This window comes from Schistocerca gregaria, chromosome 8, assembly GCF_023897955.1.
Source record: "Schistocerca gregaria isolate iqSchGreg1 chromosome 8, iqSchGreg1.2, whole genome shotgun sequence".
NCBI lineage: Eukaryota > Metazoa > Arthropoda > Insecta > Orthoptera > Acrididae > Schistocerca > Schistocerca gregaria.
Window position 1 is genome coordinate 346,980,331 of NC_064927.1, and position 20,784 is coordinate 347,001,114.

Sequence of the window (20,784 nt, forward strand, 5' to 3'; positions counted from 1 at the left end):
CAGGAAAATTGAAGAGAACTTTGGAGAAAAGAGAACCACTTGTATGAATATCAAGAGCTCAGATGGAAACCCAGCCCTAAGCAAAGAAGGACCAGCAGAAAGGTGGAAGGAGTATATAGAGGGTCTGTAGAAGGGCGATGTACTTGAGGACAATATTTTGGCCGCTCGCGGTTAGCCGAGCGATGTAAGGCGCTACAGCCATGGGCTGTGCGGCTGGTTCCGGCGGAGGTTCGAGTCCTCCCTCTCGCATGGGTGTGTATGTGTTTGTCCTTAGGATAATTTAGGTTAAGTAGTGTGTAAGCTTAGGGATTGATGACCTTAGCAGTTAAGATTTCACACACATTTGAACATTTGAACAATATTTTGGAAATGGAAGAGGATGTAGATGAAGATGAAATGGGAGATATGATACTGCGTGAAGAGTTTGACAGATCACTGAAAGACCTGAGTAGAAACAAGGCCCGGGGAGTAGACAACATTCCATTAGAACTACTGACGGCCTTAGGAGAGACAGTCCTGACAAAACTCTACCATCTGGTGAGCAAGATGTATGAGACAGGCGAAATGCCCTCAGACTTCAAGAACAATATAATAATTCCAATCCCAAAGAAAGCACGTGTTGACAGGTGTGAAAATTACCAAACTTTCAGTTTAATAAGTCACAGCTGCAAAATACTAACGCGAATTCTTTACAGATGAATGGAAAAACTAGTAGAAGATGACCACGGGTAAGATCAGTTTGGATTCCGTTGAAATATTGGAACACGTAGTACAATACTGACCCTACGACTTATCTTAGAAGAAAGATTAAGGAAAGGCAAACCAACTTTTCTAACATTTGTAGACTTAGAGAAATCTTCAGACAATGTTGACTGGAATATTCTCTTTCAAATTCTGACGGTCCCAGGGATCAAACACAGGGAACGAAAGGCTATTTACAATTTGTACAGAAAACACATTGCAGTTATAAGAGTCGAGGGACATGAAAGGGAAGCAGTGGTTGTGAAGAGAGTGAGACAGGGCTGAGATAATGGAATGTAGTCGAATTAAGTCGGGTGATGCTGAGGGAATTAGATTAGGAAATGAGACACTTAAAGTAGTAAAGGAGTTTTGCTGTTTGGGGATCAAAATAATTAATGATAGTCGAAGTAGAGAGGATATAAAATGTACACTGGCAATGGGAAGGAAAGCGTTTATGAAGAAGAGAAATTTGTTAATATCGAGTATAGATTTAAGTGTCAGGAAGTCTGTTCTGAAAGTAGGATGTAGGTTGCAGTAGGTACTGGGAGATGAAGAAGCTTGTACAGGATAGAGTAGCATGGACAGCTGAATCAAACCAGTCTCAGGATTTAAGACCATAACAATAACATCATCAAATCAGACTTCCCACCTCCTTTTTACGAAACCAATGATTTCATCGGGTCACTCCGTAATGATCGTAATACTTGGTGAATTACACTTCTGCATTGTTTGTGGATGTTGGTACGCTAACCAGTTGGTCGTATTCTGGGACTCAGTCACGGTGAACACACTGAGAAGTTTAAAAATGACAAATCTTCTAGGCAAAGTTTGAAAGTTTCTCAACGGATTATCGTGAGAAGAAACCAAAAGTGATATAAAAAGTCTCTTATCTGAGAGTTATACCATGTTCCAGGATGAACCACTGCATAGAATTTGGATGCATTCACGGTGTTTTGATGAGACTGTCTGTCAGAACTAATTATTGGAGATGAAAAGCTCATGTTCAGAGCTTGGTTGTAGCATAGCCGATCGCGACTGCCGACTCGAGTGCTAAAATCGGCAATAGTAGAGTCAGCAAGAGAAGATCCCTGACAGCTGGCAACACTATTGCCAGCTTTCAGCTACAAAGCGCAAATGTCTGCATCCGAAAAATCATCTGTAGAGCTTCGACAACTCGTCGACTTTGAGACGTATACAAGATAGCGCCACGTGACTTGTTGAGGTAGGTGCGCCATGCAGTCACACCTAGCTCACTGCAACTAGCAGAGATCTTCTTTCGCCGACTTCACCATAGCAATGAGAGTTTCTGCCTGTATAGTACCTTCCCTTTTTCAAAGAAATACGGGTGTATGAGAAGGAATCATCCGATTTGGCACATCTATATTTCAGAAACTATTAAACGAATACAATGAATTTTGTTTTTTGATAAACGCGACACTCAAAAAGATTTTTTCGTGCCTTTTCATAGGTGTTCAATATATCCCCCTTGAGATACACGGCATATGTCAATGCGATATTCAAACTGTTCCCACACTGCAGCGAGCATTCATGAGTTAGAGCTTCCACAGCTACTGTTATGCTATGTCTCACTTCATTCATTGTTTTTGGTAGCGTAGGCACATAAAAGGAGTATTTTATAAACCCTCACAACAAATAATCACTAAACACCAAGCGTGGAAAAACATCCTCCATATTGCCAAGAACGAAATTACACGTTGTTATTTTTCACCTTCACGAAGAGTTTGGAGTACCTGAATTTTGTATAGTTTCATGCGTAAACGTCGACGCAACACATGCCAGATGGACATCGGGGGCATGTAGAGCTGTCGAGCTGCACGGCGAAAGGATTTCTGCGGATTTCTTGTGAACTATGGCGGATGCGTTCGACGTCTGTGTCAGACACTCGGGGACGACCCGGCGATTTGCCTTTAGACAAACAACCTGTTTATCGGAATTGTTCATGCCATCGTTTAATGCTCTGTGCTGTAGGAGGATCCATGCCATACCTAGTACGAAAGTCACGTTCAAGAGTTATTACTGAACCGCATTGCGCGAAACGTAGAACACAAAACGCTTTCTGTTGTCCCGACACAATTTTTACTAGAACTGAAGTGGGCGCACACTGGTATACCCTAGCGAGAACAATGTAGAACTCGAGAGTTTGCTCTTTCCAACAGTATGTTGTTCACGCGCATATCTCAAATAACATAACAGTTACGATTTTTTCTAAATTAGATGATTCCTTTTGATACACCCTGCATAACCCAACAAACGAAAAGTGTTTGACCACTTTTCCACAGTTTTGTGTAAGGTATTGGTATGTGATATTCATCCTATTGGTAATGTAATACGGATGTTTACTATTAATATGAAGCAGCTGTAGTTTCATCTTCCAACACATGAAAGATTTTTTGAAATGTGAGTCACAGTTCTGAACTAAGGTAAGCTGCCTGCATTTGGAAATTACAAATAAAGGAATTTCATTGAATGAAGCAGAGGGAAAACCATTGATCAACTTTTCTAGGCTATTTTCATTACGTTTCGTCTACAGGACATAATACTGTAATGTAATATAGTGCACTGAGAGAAGTAATAAATACACATCTGCCTCGTGATGGCTGGGTGTTGTGTGTTGTCCTTAGGTTAGTTAGGTTTAAGTAGTTCTACGTTCTAGGGGACTGATGACCATAGATGTTAAGTCCCATATTGCTCAGAGCCATTTGAACCAATAAATACACAATCTATACAAGTATATGTGGACAAATATAGAACATACAACCGAAAGAGGTCAAACATGTAAAAGAAAGAACAAATGAGGTCAAACAAATTGGTCGAGGAGCCAAACATTCAATAGAAATACCGTGTTTTTATAAGCTTTGAGCAGGTAATATGTAATACAGGACTTCTGCAGCTTCCTGAAAAGATAGTTATTGCACCTCTCGCAGTTCCCACATTGAATGAATGTGTCTTTCGTAATGTATCCCCATTGTTTCAAATTCTCCATGCACAATAAGATTCCATTTCCCAGTCCGTTCATTATCTTTTATCTCATATAGCAAACATCCGTTCCATCACCAAGCTCCTCTATGCTATCATTAGACTGACCTCCAGGCGTTGTACTGTAGCGAGCTGTGGTTAAGGCCACATTGGGATCAAGAGTTCGAGTGAAGAAAAAGACTAAATGGACCTGTGGACATCCAGAGGCATCAGTCAGCGTTATCTGTAAGAACATTTATTGATCGAGCAGAGTTTATAAAGATATAACTTTCTTCGGAGCTGAATGCGGTGACTGAGTGCAGGCACACATGCTGGAAAGGAATGCTGACGCCTCGTCATTGAGTCATGTTGGCGCCGCAGCAGGTCATTGCTACGGCTGCATTCTGTGTTGGCGGTGGTAGCTGGGCGAAGAAGGTGAGGCCCACCCTAACGCACTACAATGACTCAGTGCGGTAACCACCCCGTCTTACAATCTGTTGGAGTCCGCCAACTAGAATCCAGGATGCCAGTTGTGAATATTTCGTCCCGGTCATCCACCATGGATCGACCAAGACAGCTAATGCTCAAGAATCGGCCAGAGGAGGCACGGATGCGAATTGCCTTGCCGGGACAAAGATGTCAACTTGCAGATCATCCGCGATGATCCAGTAGTGGTGGAAGTCTGACTGTCCACCAGTTTTCTCATCTGTGGTGACCCAGTAGGCAGCAGCGGCAGATCGCGATTGTGGTATGCATCAGGTTGGCTGTCTCTCAGTAATGAAGTTGGCAAGCAAGTAGCAGGCTGGCCATCATTGATCAGCATGTCATGGTTTTACTGAGACTCAACAGAGTGTCATTCTGTCTTGTTCCAACGACGCAGACAGAAAGGTCGCACTATCGATTGAATTCTTGAGCCATGAAGTCTTTTCTGTCTAGTGGCTCACTCCTGTGTCTGTGGCCTTGTGTCTCTGGTTGTGTGAAAGAATTTGTCCCCACTTGTCCGACCCATCAGTGCTCCTTGCCTTGCTGTGTTAACATCAGTAATTCTGAGTCGTTGTGTTCGGTCCTTTCTTTCCACGTTTGACTTTGTAACGACACTCGTTATGTGGAGTTATATAGTGTTACCTAACTGTGCCCTTTTAAGTACCACAGCGGTACTCTGCGTTTCTGACTGACTTCTTCCGAGAGCTGTTGCATTGTTGGAGCTCGCCTGTTAGGACTTTAACAAAATTTTAAGCCTGCTCAGTAATATTAGTCTGCTGTTCAACAGTACTGCACTGGCATCGGTAGGTCCTTCTATGCGCGACTTCTAAATGGCTCTCTCCTTGCACTGAAGGATGATTTGACCTAGTCCAATAACTTTTAATAAGAAGGAACATATCGTTTACAATGTAGCGTCACGTAAGAATATTACTGCGGGACCTAAGAGGTGGAAGAAGAGGCTCCATTATATACAATTAGGTTTTCTTCGATCTAAGACTAGTCGGCTGGAGTTCATGTGCAGTGTAGGTGTCCACCGAAGGTTGAGGGATGAGGGGGCATACGAGAGGAACTTGCAAGGTGAAAGCGCATCTGGGGTAAACGTTTTATTTGTTGCGGAGTTGGCATACATTTTTGTTCCTAGAAATGACTGTGACTTTACTAAACTATACAAAAAGTAGTATGTCGCTATACAACGTAGGTTTCTTTAGTTGTCACGCTGTACTAAGTTATACCACTTCTTTTGCCGTGGCAATGGTTTTGTAACTGCCCTGATGTCAAGATGGCAGTGTGCCATAGGCACCACATCATCTGTCTGCTCTCACTTTACCGAAAATTTCTTACTGGCCTGCGTAACAGGACGACTGCAACGCACTGGTACATGGGTCCCTCGCCACAGTTCCTTCGACATATTTCTTCTCGCTCGCTTGCGCAACATGGTCTTGATCCTTGTGCACCTCGGCAACAACTTCCCACAGTTCCATCAAGGACACCACCTCCACAACTGAATCGCAACAACAGTTTAGTATTTTTCTGTACACAAGCAAAACTAAAATCTGTTGTCAGGTAGTATTGTGAGGTCTATGTGATATTGAATAAGTGTCCGCCCAAATGCAACCCAAGCGCAGCAGTCGGGAGAACATAATGTCATTTTCTATGATAGTAGAAAGGGGGGAAATATTGTGTGGAACGTCAAGGTCTCCAGGGATGAGCACATTGTCGACGTCTACGTTTGTGAAGCACATTTGTTCAGATTTAATTATGACGAACAATGTTAAAAATAAAAGACAAGAAAGTAATGCAGTGAATCGGTCAACTTGATAAAATGTGTTTTGTGAATAAAGAGCTATAGAGGCGGTCACAACAGAACTGCGCTGTTGGCAGACTAGTCAAAGCCGTGAACGCAACTTGTCAACAACATTCAGTATGTGTCCCATTCAGAGATCTGTCTGCATACTTTTCTTAATGCACCACATATTGTTTATAGCTGACAAGTTATTGCCGTATCAATATCGTATACAGAAAACTATGTTCAATGTTTTCTTGTCCGAAAGGTTTTGCTGACGGTATATGCCATTATTCTATTGTCTTCCGTCTCCTGCATAAAATATTACTGCTATGCAGGCATTGCGGCTTTATCTTGTATTACTCACAGACACTGCACAAGCTCGATCTGATGACGGCTGGATAACCAGCTGAAACTATTAATCACTTAAACTCCAGAACGAGATTGTCACTCTGTAGGGAGTGTGCAGTGGTATAAAACTTCCTGGCAGATTAAAACTGTGTGCCGGAGCAAGTCTGCAATTCGGGACCTTTGCCTTTCGCGGGCAAGTAGAGCACATGACCGCGGAGGGCAAAAGTCCTGAGGTCGAGTATTGGTCGGGCACACACTTTTAATCAGCCAGGAAGTTTCATCACTTTCACTGATATAACTGTGAAGTTGACTATTAAAAATATGGTTAAAAACTATTTAGCCTTATAAAACCGTTTTAGACTGCTTGTCTCCTCACTTCCTATGTCAGGCATCAACAGTACTTTATCCTTTTTGTCCACGTACTACGCTTTAAAACTGTACATATAGTCGAGCTTTACTTTTGTGAATTCGGAACTGTCCCATTCGCTTTATATTCAACTCTGTAATTTGTTTCTCTCCTCCTAGAATCCTATGTACAGATTTGAATTCTTTCTGGCATGAAGTTCAGTTGATTCGATTCATAATGGCCTGGCACGTCATTAAGAGACGATCACAAGTTCATCTACATGTACTCACAAATTACTGGTTTGGCAGCAAGTTAGGTATTATTCTTATCATGAATAAGCTTCTACTGGTTCCGACTAGTTATTCACTTAGTGCGGTTGGACAAAAATATAGAAACACCAGAAACACGACGCATTGCCAAGTCTAATACGGTGCCAGGAAAGTCGTCAGCAACCAAAAGTGCTTGCAGTAGCCTCGGAATGAACAAACGCATTTCCTGTATGGTTTTAATGTAAATCTTACTCGGGTAAGTGAAGGTAACGATGCCCGAGGGCATCGCGATCACACACCCATCTCTCCCAAGTAGACTGCTAACGCTCGAAACAGTGATACTGACATCTGAACACTGAGGTGGGCAGTGAAAATGCGACAATTCACCCTCATGCTCGTAAAACCAGTCCTGGGCAAACCGAGCTGTGTGAAAAGGAGCCCTGTCGCCTTGGAACACAGCATCACTATTGGGTAACAAACACTGTAACATAGGATGGACTTGATCAGCCAAAATTGTCACATAATTCTTGGAAATAATGAGACCGTACAGAGTAAGTATGGAACGCAAGGAATACCATGATACGGCTGGTCCAATTACCACAGAACCGCCGCCATGTTCGACTCTTCGGACGTAAACTCGGTCAAAAGTTGAAAGCAATGTGAAACAAGACACATCCGCTCAAATGACATTCTCCCAATCCTTCAAAATCCATGTTTTATGGCTGTTTTGCATCACTGATGATTGGTCGGTTCTGAAACAGCAGGTAGCCTTGCAGTTTCCCGCTCGTAAGCGCCTTTTTTATTTTAGTACACTACTGGCCATAAAAATTGCTACACCACGAAGATGACGTCCTACAGACACGAAATTTAGCCGACAGGAAGAAGATGCTGTGATATACAAATGATTAGCTTTTCAGAGCGTTCACACAAGCTTGGCGCCAGTGGCGACACCTAAAACGTGTTGACATGAGGAAAGTTTCCAACCTATTTCTCACACACAAACAGCAGTTGACCGGCGTCGCCTGCTGAAACGTTGTTGTGATGCCTCGTGTAAGGCGGAGAAATGCGTACCATCACGTTTCCGACTTTGATTATGGTCGGATTGTAGCCTATCGCGATTCCGGATAATCGTATCGCGACATAGCTACCCGCATTGGTCGAGATTCAATGACTGTTAGTAGAATATAGCATCGGTGGGTTCAGGAGGGTAATATGGAACGCCGTGCTGGATACCAACTCGTACGACAAGCATCTTATCCGCATGGCTGTAACGGATCGTGCAGCCACGTCTCGATCTCTGAGTCAGCAGATGGGGACGTTTGCAAGACAACAACCATCTGCACGAAGAGTTAGACGACGTTTGCAGCAGCATGGACTATCAGCTCGGAGACGATGCCTGCGGTTACACTTGACAGAAGCGCCTGCGATGGTGTACTCAACGACGAACCTGGGTGCACGAATGGCAAAACGTCATTTTTTCGCATGAATCCAGGTTCTGTTTACAGCATCGTGATGGTCGCGTCCGTGTTTGGCGACATCGCGGTGAACGCACATTGGAAGCGTGTATTCATCATCGCCATTCTGGCGTATCACCCGGCGTAATGGTATGGGGTGCCATTGGTTAAACGTCTCGGTCACCTCTTGTTCGCATTGACGACACTTTGAACAGTGGACGTTTCATTTCAGATGTGTTACGTCACGTGGCTCTACCCTTCATTCGATCCCTGTGAAACCCTACTTTCAGCAGGATAATGAACGACCGCATGTTGCAGGTCCTGTACGAGCCTTTCGGGATACAGAAAATGTTTGACTGCTGCCCTGGCCAGCACATTCTCCAGATCTTTCACCAATTGAAAACGTCTGGTTAATGGTGGCCGAGCAACTGGCTCGTCACAATTCGCCGGGCACTACTCTTGATGAACTGTGGTATCGTGTTGAAGCTGCATGAGCAGCTGTACCTGTAGACGCCATCCGAGCTCTGTTTCAGTCAATGCCCAGGCGTATCAAGGCCATTATTACGGCCAGAGGTGGTAGTTCCGGGTACTGATTTCACAGGATCTATGCACCCAATTTGCGTGAAAATGTAATCACATGTCAGTTCTAGTATAATATATTTGCCCAATGAATACCCGTTTACATCTGCATTTCTTCTTGGTGTAGCAGTTTTATAGGCCAGTAGTGTAGTTAAATGAGTGTTTGATACTGTGCGATGTATGTAGGCCTCAAAGATGTTACAATCTTGCTGAAAGATATGAACAATACTATCGTTTCTGATTTATGTATAACTTTTTTGTTATATGAAATCTTAATTATTCTGGCTATTGTTCTTCTGACGACTGTTCTCGTTAAGGTTATCTTGAAACTACTACAGCTCATGAGCTATATTATATTGTATCTGACGAAATAAAAGAAATCATCTCAGCTGAATAACAAGTGAGGCCCGAAATGAGTTCGACATCTACGTTCCATTTGGAGAGCCGCTGGAGACGTGGCGAACGAACCTGTGTTCACACAGCGATTCTTTAACCACTCAAGAGCTTGTAATTCAATAGCTTTAACAGCGCTTTACCAAGATATCGTCACTCAACTTATTATGCAAACGACGAGTTTAGTTAACAGTACATCACTTGAAAGACAACCGCATAAACCAAAATCTCCTCCAAATTATATTCCGACACAACGTATCCAAGATGCTACCCCAGGCGGGTGTAAAATGAATGTGCGCAACGGAAAATAATAAACGCTGAAATGAAGATTTGGCCCTGTCTGACTACACCCTGAAGCAGATCTTAGGATCTTTTAATTCTATAAATTACAATCCAAACATAAATGAATGATGAATGCAACTAATTCTATTAAATGATAACCGTTGTATCTGCTTCTACATATATTTATTGTAGATTAAAAAATCCTTTATATTACAAAGTTTATATTTCCTAAGTAAAATTACTAATCAATTTCACAATTCTGCCCCTTATTATGACCGCACGGTCTAATATCAATAAAGCGAAATGACTGACATCATCTACCTACCAAACACTAGAAGACACTACTTTCGAAGAAGATCTACATTGGTGTGGAATCTCAGTGGAAGTAAACTAACTTTATCACAGCTGCTTCGCTTTTATAGCCCTTATAAGCCGAATCAATTTGCGATATCACCATAAATACTGTTTCCGGTGCGTCGAAGTGTTGGTTCTCGTACTCGTCTCCGACGATGAAAGAACTCCAGCCACAAATAAACTCTTTCAAACACTAGGACGGCAGAAGGCGGTGCTCTAACTAATATACTCAAATACTGTCTTCTCCTCTCTGTGTTCTACAGACGAGAAACGCGAACTCCCGGCTACACGGACGGATTTCAGATAACGTCTCAACGTAAGTATAAGCAGAGGAAGTGCTCTCAATTACTGAACTCTGAGTACTCAACGACGACTTCCAACCCGGAGGTGAAGTCCAGAATCCTTTAAGTTCGCAACAGTACAGTGCCTAACTGATCTAACTATAAATTCTCCTGAGAGTAGAGACAGCAAATCCGTCTGTACCAACAAAGATAATACCGAGCGAGCGTCACACACAGGCGCTCACAACGGAAGACCTCGTGTCTCCACTGCTGTCTTCCCAACAAGGCTCAGCTCCTTGCCCTCGTAATTCCGAAAACGAATCATATTACCGAAACCACGGACTACTCTCTCTCTCTACAGATTCATCCGAACGCCAACCAACCATATTTTAGTCTTTCGTCGTCCAGCGCGAAAAGTTTGCGAAGAAAAACCTATACTCGTACAATGGTACACTTCTGAGTAAAACTCCTTGGATATAACTCAGCCTGCGTGGTTTCCGAGGTGACGCTTCCTCGTTCCTCTCAGTTGAGTCTAAGAGTTTCGTAGTTTCCGAAGTATAATCCTTACCGTCCAGTTACTAAACTGGACGGTGGCGGCTCTATTGTGCTCCAGCGCTCAGATGTCACAATGTCCGTCTTGCTACTTCCTGTGTTTAAGCAGGACCAACACACCTGTGTCGGCCTTCCATCCAGGGCTTGAGATCCGCCTGCCGTTTCATTTCCATTGTCGTTCCAACATCTACTAGTATGATAATAAAGACACTCCATCACCTTTCATGTAATAAGGGTTAACAGTTATTTACAAGGCATACGTGACAATGTCAGTCTCTTTTAAATATTCATATATACGACGTACAATGTATCAAATGATATGTAATAGTGATTGTAGGTCACGGTAAAGTATGTGGATGAGTGCTTGTAAGGTGCGAAATTTCACTCACCTTACACGTAAAACACCACAAGGAATAAAATAATACACCATCACACAACACACACTCTCGTCCTCGTAGTTACTTAGTGGATGATGTTTCTTCCGGTTTCCCTGTACGCGATATAACTCTCCGATGCGGTGCCTCCTGAAACACGAAACATTTAGGCTGTGTTGGTTAAGGAAGTATCCAGCATACGAGCACCAATAATTTGCCCACGTTCGAATTCATTTAGCTCCGACATAATGCATTCACGACTACACATAACACTGTTCTGATCACAAAAATTCCTCGAAGCATATTGAAGACATTGTACGTGAGCCGTTCGTGGTCAAATACAACGCCACGACCTGTAGGCTTGGCTTGCAACTGCATTTATGTTCAGGCATGCATTTCTGGTGGTGCTTCCATATTTCTGTCCAACCTCTGCATATAGGTGATATACTGTAGTGAGGCCAATGCATAGTTCTTAGGGAGACAACTGTTCTGTTTCCTCATCCACAAGTTTGTTGTTTAGGACAACATGCAGTACACGTTGCATGTTCAGTATAAGTGGAATATCTTGTGGTAGCGTACACATTCGTAACAAGTGACTGACAGCGTCATATGCCACGTCATATGAAATAATGCCTGTCTGTAACCTGTTCTCGTTCAAATTCGTCCTCTACACACCAGGACAGATAAGTATGCCACTGAAGTACACTATATGATGATGAGAAGTATCCGGACACTCCTATGTAATGCGGAACTGACCAAGATTGCCGGCCGGTGTGGCTGATCGGTTCTAGGCGCTTCAGTCCGGAACCGCGCATTGCTACGGTCGCAGATTCGAATCCAGCCTCGGGGATTGATGTGTGTGATGTCCTTAGGTTAGTTAGGTTTAAGTAGTTCTAAGTTCTATTGGACTGATGACCTCAGATGTTAAGTCCCATAGTGCTCAGAGCCATTTGAAACATTTTTTAGCCAATAGAGGCGCACCGGCCAATGTAAAAGGAGGCGGTGAATATTACATTGTCAGCAGAGGCAGTAACAGCGGAATGGATCGGACAGGAGAGCTCTGTGACTTCGAACGTGGTTACTGGACGTCACCTGACTAACAAATAAATCAGGGCCATCTGAAGATGCTACAGACGAGTCGCTGTAAAGTGGAGCTGCAAATGGACAGCCATAATTAAACCAAGACCAGTAAGTCCTCATGTACTGAAGGATAGGGACCATCAAGCATTATGGAACGTGTTTACAAAAAATCGCATGAAATTAGCGAAAGGAATGGCTCGTGAATCTCAAATTGCTACTAGCAGTTCACTTTGCACAGTGACTGGACGGAGCGAGTTAAAACGAATGGGGTGCCACGCATTTGTGCATCAGAGCTCAGCGCGCTTGAGGTGACGGAAAGAACGATACCGCTGGATATGGGATGACTGAAAAGACAGTGATGAACCATTCTATCTCTTAACGTGTAGGCTTTCACGGCCGGCGTCCTCATTACTTAAAACTTCCCGGCTGAGAGGCCGTTGTAGATCTGTACAACTTCTTCTTCCTGGCGTTTCCCTACCAACTGCGGGCAACATCTTCCGACGTGAATCAACGACGGGCAGTCAGGCCGCGAAGGGACCCTTTGTATAGAGCGCATAGAGGGCGCCACCGTACGTCACGTGGGGCCGGCTTGAAAGGTCTCTGTTGGACTCCTTTCATGTTGTCATTTACGGCATGAATTCCTCTTCTAAATTTACTATGGTGTTTCTGACTATCTGGGAGGAGACTGAGCAGTGAAACGTGTTCCTTGTACACATAAACAAGAACGATCTGTCACACTACTACACTTTAAAACAGAGTTTATATGTAATTCATGTCACACAGTCTCATACGGAAACTACATCCGCTTTCTTTTATATACTGTATATGATAAGATACTGTCATCCCCCTTTCCTTCTGTGTGAGAGGATGACTGAGCAAATGTATTTCTAGTTGCGTGCTGGATAGTTGCAGACAAGCCTGTCTGCTAGAGAACAGTAGGACCAACGTCGGAACAGGTAGCTACACTTTCTAAAAGCAGAGAGGTTTCTATTCTTAGTATGGTCCTGTCCGTCCCTTGTCATGTTGGTATAGGAAGCTGGCTCTCTGGTCACTTTCGTTTGTATTTGTGAGGCACCCTCAGGAAGGGACCACGCCAGTCGGTCCGCGGCGAGCGTCTGAAGTGGTAAGATCTCTGGCTAAGCGCGTGTCTGCTAAGTCCGTAGGACAATGGATTTCTTAAGTTCAGCCTAACTGAAAATTTAATCACCTTTATTTCGGGTTTTAGCTGTAAAATATCTAATGTTTTCTTAAACTGAAACGCAGTGTATTTCGAGTGTGAACTTCAGAATATCTTCCAGTAGTTGCTTCGTCTCTACTTTGTGAGTAAAGTGGAACCACGTGTTGATCAGTAACTCTAACTAAGATCATCAATCTTAAATGCGAAAGTGCGTGAGATTATAACGTCTCGTCTTAACAATATTTTTCAATATAGCAACTTTTCTTTATGTTCAGCCGACTTGGGGTGTACTTTGTGAGACCAGTATCACGTGCTTATAGAATTGTTTAACCCATCAGGTTAATAGTAAGACGATAGTAACCAGTTCGAGGTTTTTCTTTTGTAAATTGCTCTTCGATCTAATTTATTTTAATTATCAAAATTATTGTGGAGTTACACTCTTTGTGTAAACCAAGTTGACCACGTGAAGCAGATGGTGTACTCATCAAAGTAGCCCTCAGCTATTCTTTTCGGGAAGATTTCACAGAGAGTTAGGATGAATTTAGTATACCAGTATGTGGTAATTACATGACGGACAGGATTGCGCTACGAACGTAACTTCTCTGGGTGAAAATTGAATCGGTTGGTTGTGGTTAATTTCCTCTTGCATATGTTGCAACGTTCTTTGTGTGTTATTTTATGAATGAAGTGTTGTATGCAGTCTCCCAATCTTGGCTCCATATTTGATGTGTCCCGTAAGATTGAAAACTCACATTTTCACAATCCTAAATAAGGCACCAGTTTAGTTATGAATTAAGTTTAATATGCTGAAATCAATGTTAAAATAAATTTCCAAATATGAACCTATTTATTTCTTTTTATTTAAATTATCTTTTCTATATATATATATCACCGGTTGTCGTTTGACTATTAAAAGATTATAATTAATGTCAGTCTGGTTGGGAATTTGGTAAGATAGACTGGATCGTGGTGAAACAGTTGCTCAGTAATGCAAGGTTAACTTCCCCAGACGGCTCACAGCTTTTAACCCACTTTTATAGTCTTGAATATCAGCACCGCTTTGAGATCAAATTAATGCAACAACATTACAGGCTGTAAGTCTATCTCTGATTAATATTATCCTCGATTGAAGGTAATCGATTGTCACATCGTTGGAGGAAAGTCGACTGCCATATCTTATCTAACTTTAAGCCTTCCTCTTTTCTGTCAAAATTATTTTGCTGTTTCTGAATCCCTATAGCCATGGAAAATAGTAAGTCTTACAGTTAGAGAAGGTATATCGGTCGGCTTCGCACCAACGATGTGACAGTCGATTACCTTCAATCGAGAACAGTGACGTTAGTCAGAGACAGACTTACAGTCGCCCCCGCGTGACGTACGGTGGCGCCCTCTATGCGCTCTATACAAACGTTCCCTCCACGGCCTGGTAGCCAGTCGTTGACTCATTTCGGAAGGTGTTGCTCGCATTTGCAACGAAACGTCAGGAAGAACAAGTTGTACAGATAGACCACGGCCTCTCAGCCCGAAAGTCTTAACTAATGATCATGCTATCTCCTTTGGTAATCCGGTGGAGCGTTCTGGCTGTGGCGAATGCCTGAAGAACGTTACCTTCTATCAAGTATAGATGAAGTGATGTATCAGGGTGTTTTTCGTGGTTAGTGTGTGGTCCCCGTAATGCTCTTAAAAATAGTAAAAAAATAGAAGGATATGAGCACATATCACAACACTGGTTTGCTTACAGCAGAGGAACTGTTCGCAAATAATGGCTGTTTGTATCAGAATGACAATTAAGGATGACAACGCAGTCTGTCATAGAGCAGCATTTGTGAGGCAATGATTAAAAAAATATCACTCCGTCTTCAGGCCACGAGTGGCCTACCGGGACCATCCGACCGCCGCGTCATCCTCAGTGGAGGGTGTGGATAGGAGGGGCGTGGGGTCAGCACACCGCTCTCCCGGTCGTTATGATGGTATTCTTGACCGAAGCCGCTACTATTCGGTCGAGTAGCTCCTCAATTGGCATCACGAGGCTGAGTGCACCCCGAAAAATGGCAACAGCGCTTGGCTGTCTGAATGGTCACCCATCCAAGTGCCGCTCACGCCCGACAGCCCTTAAGTTCGGTGATCTCACGGGAACAGGTGTATCCAGTGAGGAAAGGCCGTTGCCGAGGCAATAATTAGTAAACAATAATTCCGAAGTGGATTGGTCTACTCAGCGTTGTGGCATAAGGCCACTGGAACACCTCTGGAGTGTTGCAGCGTCGGGTTCGCTGCAGACGCTAGCGTCCAATCTTCTATGATTTCGGCTCTTGTGGAAGAATGGACTGCCATTCCTCCACAGACATTCAGGCACCTCACTGAAAGCGAGACCAGCTGATTTCAAGCCATCATGTAGGCGGATGGTGGATACACTCCATATTCATGTCCACTTATAGGTGTCCGGATCTTTTGATCAGATAACGTACAATCGTTTTAGTTTGCAAAAAAAACACTCAATGACCATTATTAAGCGGTAATGTCTTTTGGTAGCGTCCGGCTTCGTAACAGATGGGTATCAGTGTCATATGCGACTACATGAAGGAATGTCTGCCTGTGATGTGACCTCTCTCAAGTACGTTCCCTAGATGCTGAGTTAGATAACGATGCGGCCGGAATAAGATCTCGTTGGGTGTAAAGTGTACTGCTCCATTAAAATTTGATCAAGATATTCGAAAATATGGTTAAGGTTTATCATGTCTAAGGAGAGACCTCATGGGTAACGTTAGGCGCCGTACTAATAAAACACGGTTTCACTACCAGAAAAAAGATATGTTCTAGAGTGGTCGTGGATACTGAAGAGGTACTAAATCTTATCTTTTAGATATCAAGTGGATGGTACAGCACTTAGGGTAAAACCTGCAGCTGTGTTAGTAGTGCCGAAGGACAGCGATTTCTTGCTGACAGGACATAAATACAGAGCTGCGCTGGAAGACTGCACTAACACCAACCGGGCAGGCCGATCGCCACTGGAGAAAGCCAGAGCTAGTAAATTGCGGGAAGCGTTGCGTCCAGTTAACGGCGTAGCTGTGAGCGACGAACTGCCGCCTAATGGGTGCTGACAAGCCACAACACATCCCGAGCAAAAATTCCTCCGCACAGACGCGATAGCTGCTGCTGCTCGGGAGCGTCCATTAGCGAATAATACCTGCTGATTTGTGGGCACTAATCAGGGGCGATTATCTACATCTGTGACGAGTAAATGAGTCCTGGCGGCCACTGAAAAATTTCGTACGCGGCGCCTGCGTTCGCAGCACGGTCATTTTCCGGCCGGCCGGCGCCGAGCTGGGAGGTGGCCCCCGGTGGGATGGTCGCCAAGGGAGGGGGGCGAGGGTGATTGCAGAGTAATTTGTTTTAATGCGCGCGTGCAACATAAAATTAATAAGGAAGGAAACACGGAGGACAGGGAAGGGGCAGCGTGGTGGAGCAGCGCCAGCGACGGGGAAACCGGTTATTTACACGTGTGTGTATGTATATGAGTGTGTGTGTGTGTGTATCTAGGGAGGAGGGCAGTTGGGCTCAGGAGCTGCGCGCCGATGATGCTTGTTTGCACATGAAGAGCGGCGATTGTGCGCAGGCTGGCACGGGCAGGCGTTGCTGGAGGACCAGCCGGAAAAAAGAGAAAAATAAGAAGTGGGAGGAGTAAAAAGAAGGGAGCAAGAATGGAGTAAAAAGAGCGAGGCGCCAGCAGAAGTGGAGGAGCCGTTTCCGTGGGACGCAGAGGCGAAGCGAGCCCTCGCCGGCCGCGAAATGTGTAATTACGTATGCAAATTCGGCCACCCGCGAGCCGGCGCACTGTGGGCGGCGTGGGCGGCGCGGGCGGCGCGCTCTGGGGGTGGCGGCTTCGCAAACGCTGCTGGTTGCTGATGTTGGTCGCTACTACTGCCGACTGCCATCGACAGACACGTTGCACCGTGCTAGTGCTGTGAGTTCGTCGAGCCTATACAACTAGGGGGCGTGCTGAAAAGTAATGGCACCGAACTTTTTGCTCCATTCTCAGTATCGGTTGACGTATTATGTATCATGCATACTATTTACATCCGTCTGTCGCTAGACGATTCCGAATTGTGGAGCGGTGTGTAAAATACACTCCTGGAAATGGAAAAAAGAACACATTGACACCGGTGTGTCAGACCCACCATACTTGCTCCGGACACTGTGAAAGGGCTGTACAAGCAATGATCACACGCACGGCGCAGCGGACACACCAGGAACCGCGGTGTTGGCCGTCGAATGGCGCTAGCTGCGCAGCATTTGTGCACCGCCGCCGTCAGTGTCAGCCAGTTTGCCGTGGCATACGGAGCTCCATCGCAGTCTTTAACACTGGTAGCATGCCGCGACAACGTGGACGTGAACCGTATGTGCAGTTGACGGACTTTGAGCGAGGGCGTATAGTGGGCATGCGGGAGGCCGGGTGGACGTACCGCCGAATTGCTCAACACGTGGGGCGTGAGGTCTCCACAGTACATCGATGTTGTCGCCAGTGGTCGGCGGAAGGTGCACGTGCCCGTCGACCTGGGACCGGACCGCACCGACGCACGTATGCACGCCAAGACCGTAGGATTCTACGCAGTGCCGTAGGGGACCGCACCGCCACTTCCCAGCAAATTAGGGACACTGTTGCTCCTTGGGTATCGGCGAGGACCATTCGCAATCGTCTCCATGAAGCTGGGCTACGGTCCCGCACACCGTTAGGCCGTCGTCCGCTCACGCCCCAACATCGTGCAGCCCGCCTCCAGTGGTGTCGCGACAGGCGTGAATGGAGGGACGAATGGAGACGTGTCGTCTTCAGCGATGAGAGTCGCTTCTGCCTTGGTGCCAATGATGGTTGTATGCGTGTTTGGCGCCGTGCAGGTGAGCGCCACAATCAGGACTGCAAACGACCGAGGCACACAGGGCCAACACCCGGCATCATGGTGTGGGGAGCGATCTCCTACACTGGCCGTACACCTCTGGTGTTCGTCGAGGGGACACTGAATAGTGCACGGTACATCCAAACCGTCATCGAACCCATCGTTCTACCATTCCTAGACCGGCAAGGGGACTTGCTGTTCCAACAGGACAATGCACGTCCGCATGTATCCCGTGCCACCCAACGTGCTCTAGAAGGTGTAAGTCAACTACCCTGGCCAGCAAGATCTCCGGATCTGTCTCCCATCGACCATGTTTGGGACTGGATGAAGCGTCGTCTCACGCGGTCTGCACGTCTAGCACGAACGCTGGTCCAACTGAGGCGCCAGGTTGAAATGGCATGGTAAGCCGTTCCACAGGACTACATCCAGCATCTCTACGATCGTCTCCATGGGAGAATAGCAGCCTGCATTGCTGCGAAAGGTGGATATACACTGTACTAGTGCCGACATTGTGCATGCTCTGTTGCCTGTGTCTATGTGCCTGTGGTTCTGTCAGTGTGATCATGTGATGTATCTGACCCCAGGAATGTGTCAATAAAGTTTCCCCTTCCTGGGACAATGAATTCACGGTGTTCTTATTTCAATTTCCAGGAGTGTAGCTTCCTCGACAAGTGAGAAACAGCGTGCTGTAACAGGGTTTCTAACTGCAGAATAATTAACAATCACCTGAAGTTTAGGAGACTAGTCAGGAAGGAATAGCGCGCAAAAAAATGGGATACGAAAGCACTAACATTTGAAGATATATACGTGAAGGTAACTTAGGCTATATATACTGCGGCAATGAATACACTACTGGCCATTAAACTTGCTTCACCATGAAGAAATGCAGTTGATAAACGGCTGTTCATTGGACAAATATATTATACTAGAACTGAAAGCAAATTGGATGCATAGATCCTGAGAAATCAGTACCCAGAACAACCACCTCTGGACGTAATAATGGCCTTGATACTCCTGGGCATTGAGTCAGACAGAGCTTCGATGGCGTGTACAGGTACAGCTGCCCGTGCAGCTTCAACACGATACCACAGTTCGTCAAGAGTAGTGACCGCGAAACGTCCACTTAGAAAAATTATACATAACTGTGCTTAAACTGACACACAATAGTTTTAGCGCAACGCAATCTGACTTCAAAAAATCCCTACAAAAGAATGACCCTGACTAACATTAACCTATACGTTTCACATATCACTTACCTCACAAAAGTCTTGGTTACACGAACTATTGCAATACAGCGAGCACCACTACTGCCAGCTAAGTAAAAGATTCAAACTACGGAAGGCACTAACTACTGTTAGGTATAGTTAGAAAATGAAAGACTTTAATAGAGAACAAACAATGTATTTACCTTAATAGTCATAATATATATAGCAGTTCATGACATCCAGTCTTACAAATTTCAAAACTCCGCCATCTCTCTCCCCACGTCCACTACTGCTGGCGGCTCACCTCCAACTGCACAACGCCACGCGCTGTTCACATCCAGCTGACGCTGCCCAACACTGCAATGGCAGACAACAATGCAAACCGGCGCAGTTTTGAAATTTGTAAGAATGGATGTTATCAACTGCTATATATATTATGACTATTAAGGAAAATACATTGTTTGTTCTCTATTAAAATCTTTCATTTGCTAACTATCCCTATCAGTAGTTAGTGCCTTCCGTAGTTTGAAACTTTTATTTAGTTGGCAGTAGTGGTGCTCGCTGTATTGCAGTAGTTCGAGTAACCAAGATTTTTGTGAGGTAAGCGATTTGTGAAACGTATAGGTTAGTGTTAGTCAGGGCCATATTTTGGTAGGGATTTTTGAAAGTCATATTGCGTTGCGCTAAAAAAAATATTGTGTGCAGTTTAAGCACATTCATGTATAATTTTTCTAAGGGGACGTTACATATAGCGCCACTACTGCCAACTAAATAAAAGATTCAAACTACTGAAGGCACTAACTACTGATAGGCATAGTTAGCAAATGAAAGATTTTAAAAGAGAACAAACAATGTATTTATCTTAATAGTCATAATATATATAGCAGTTCATGACATCCAGTCTTACAAATTTCAAATCTCCGCCATCTCTCTCCCCACGTCCACCACTGCTGGCGGCTCACCTCCAACTGCGCAACGCTACGCGCTGTTCACATCCAGCTGCCGCTGCCCAACACTACAATGGCAGACAACAATGCAAACCAGCCACAGACTGCACACACCACAGCCAGTGATTTTCATACAGAGCGCTACGTAACGTTGCCAATAAGAAAACATAAACAGCCTACGTACAACTGGCGTATTGTGACGAGCCAGTTGCTCGCCCACCAATGACCAGACGTTTTCAATTGGTGAGAGATCTGGAGAATGTGCTGG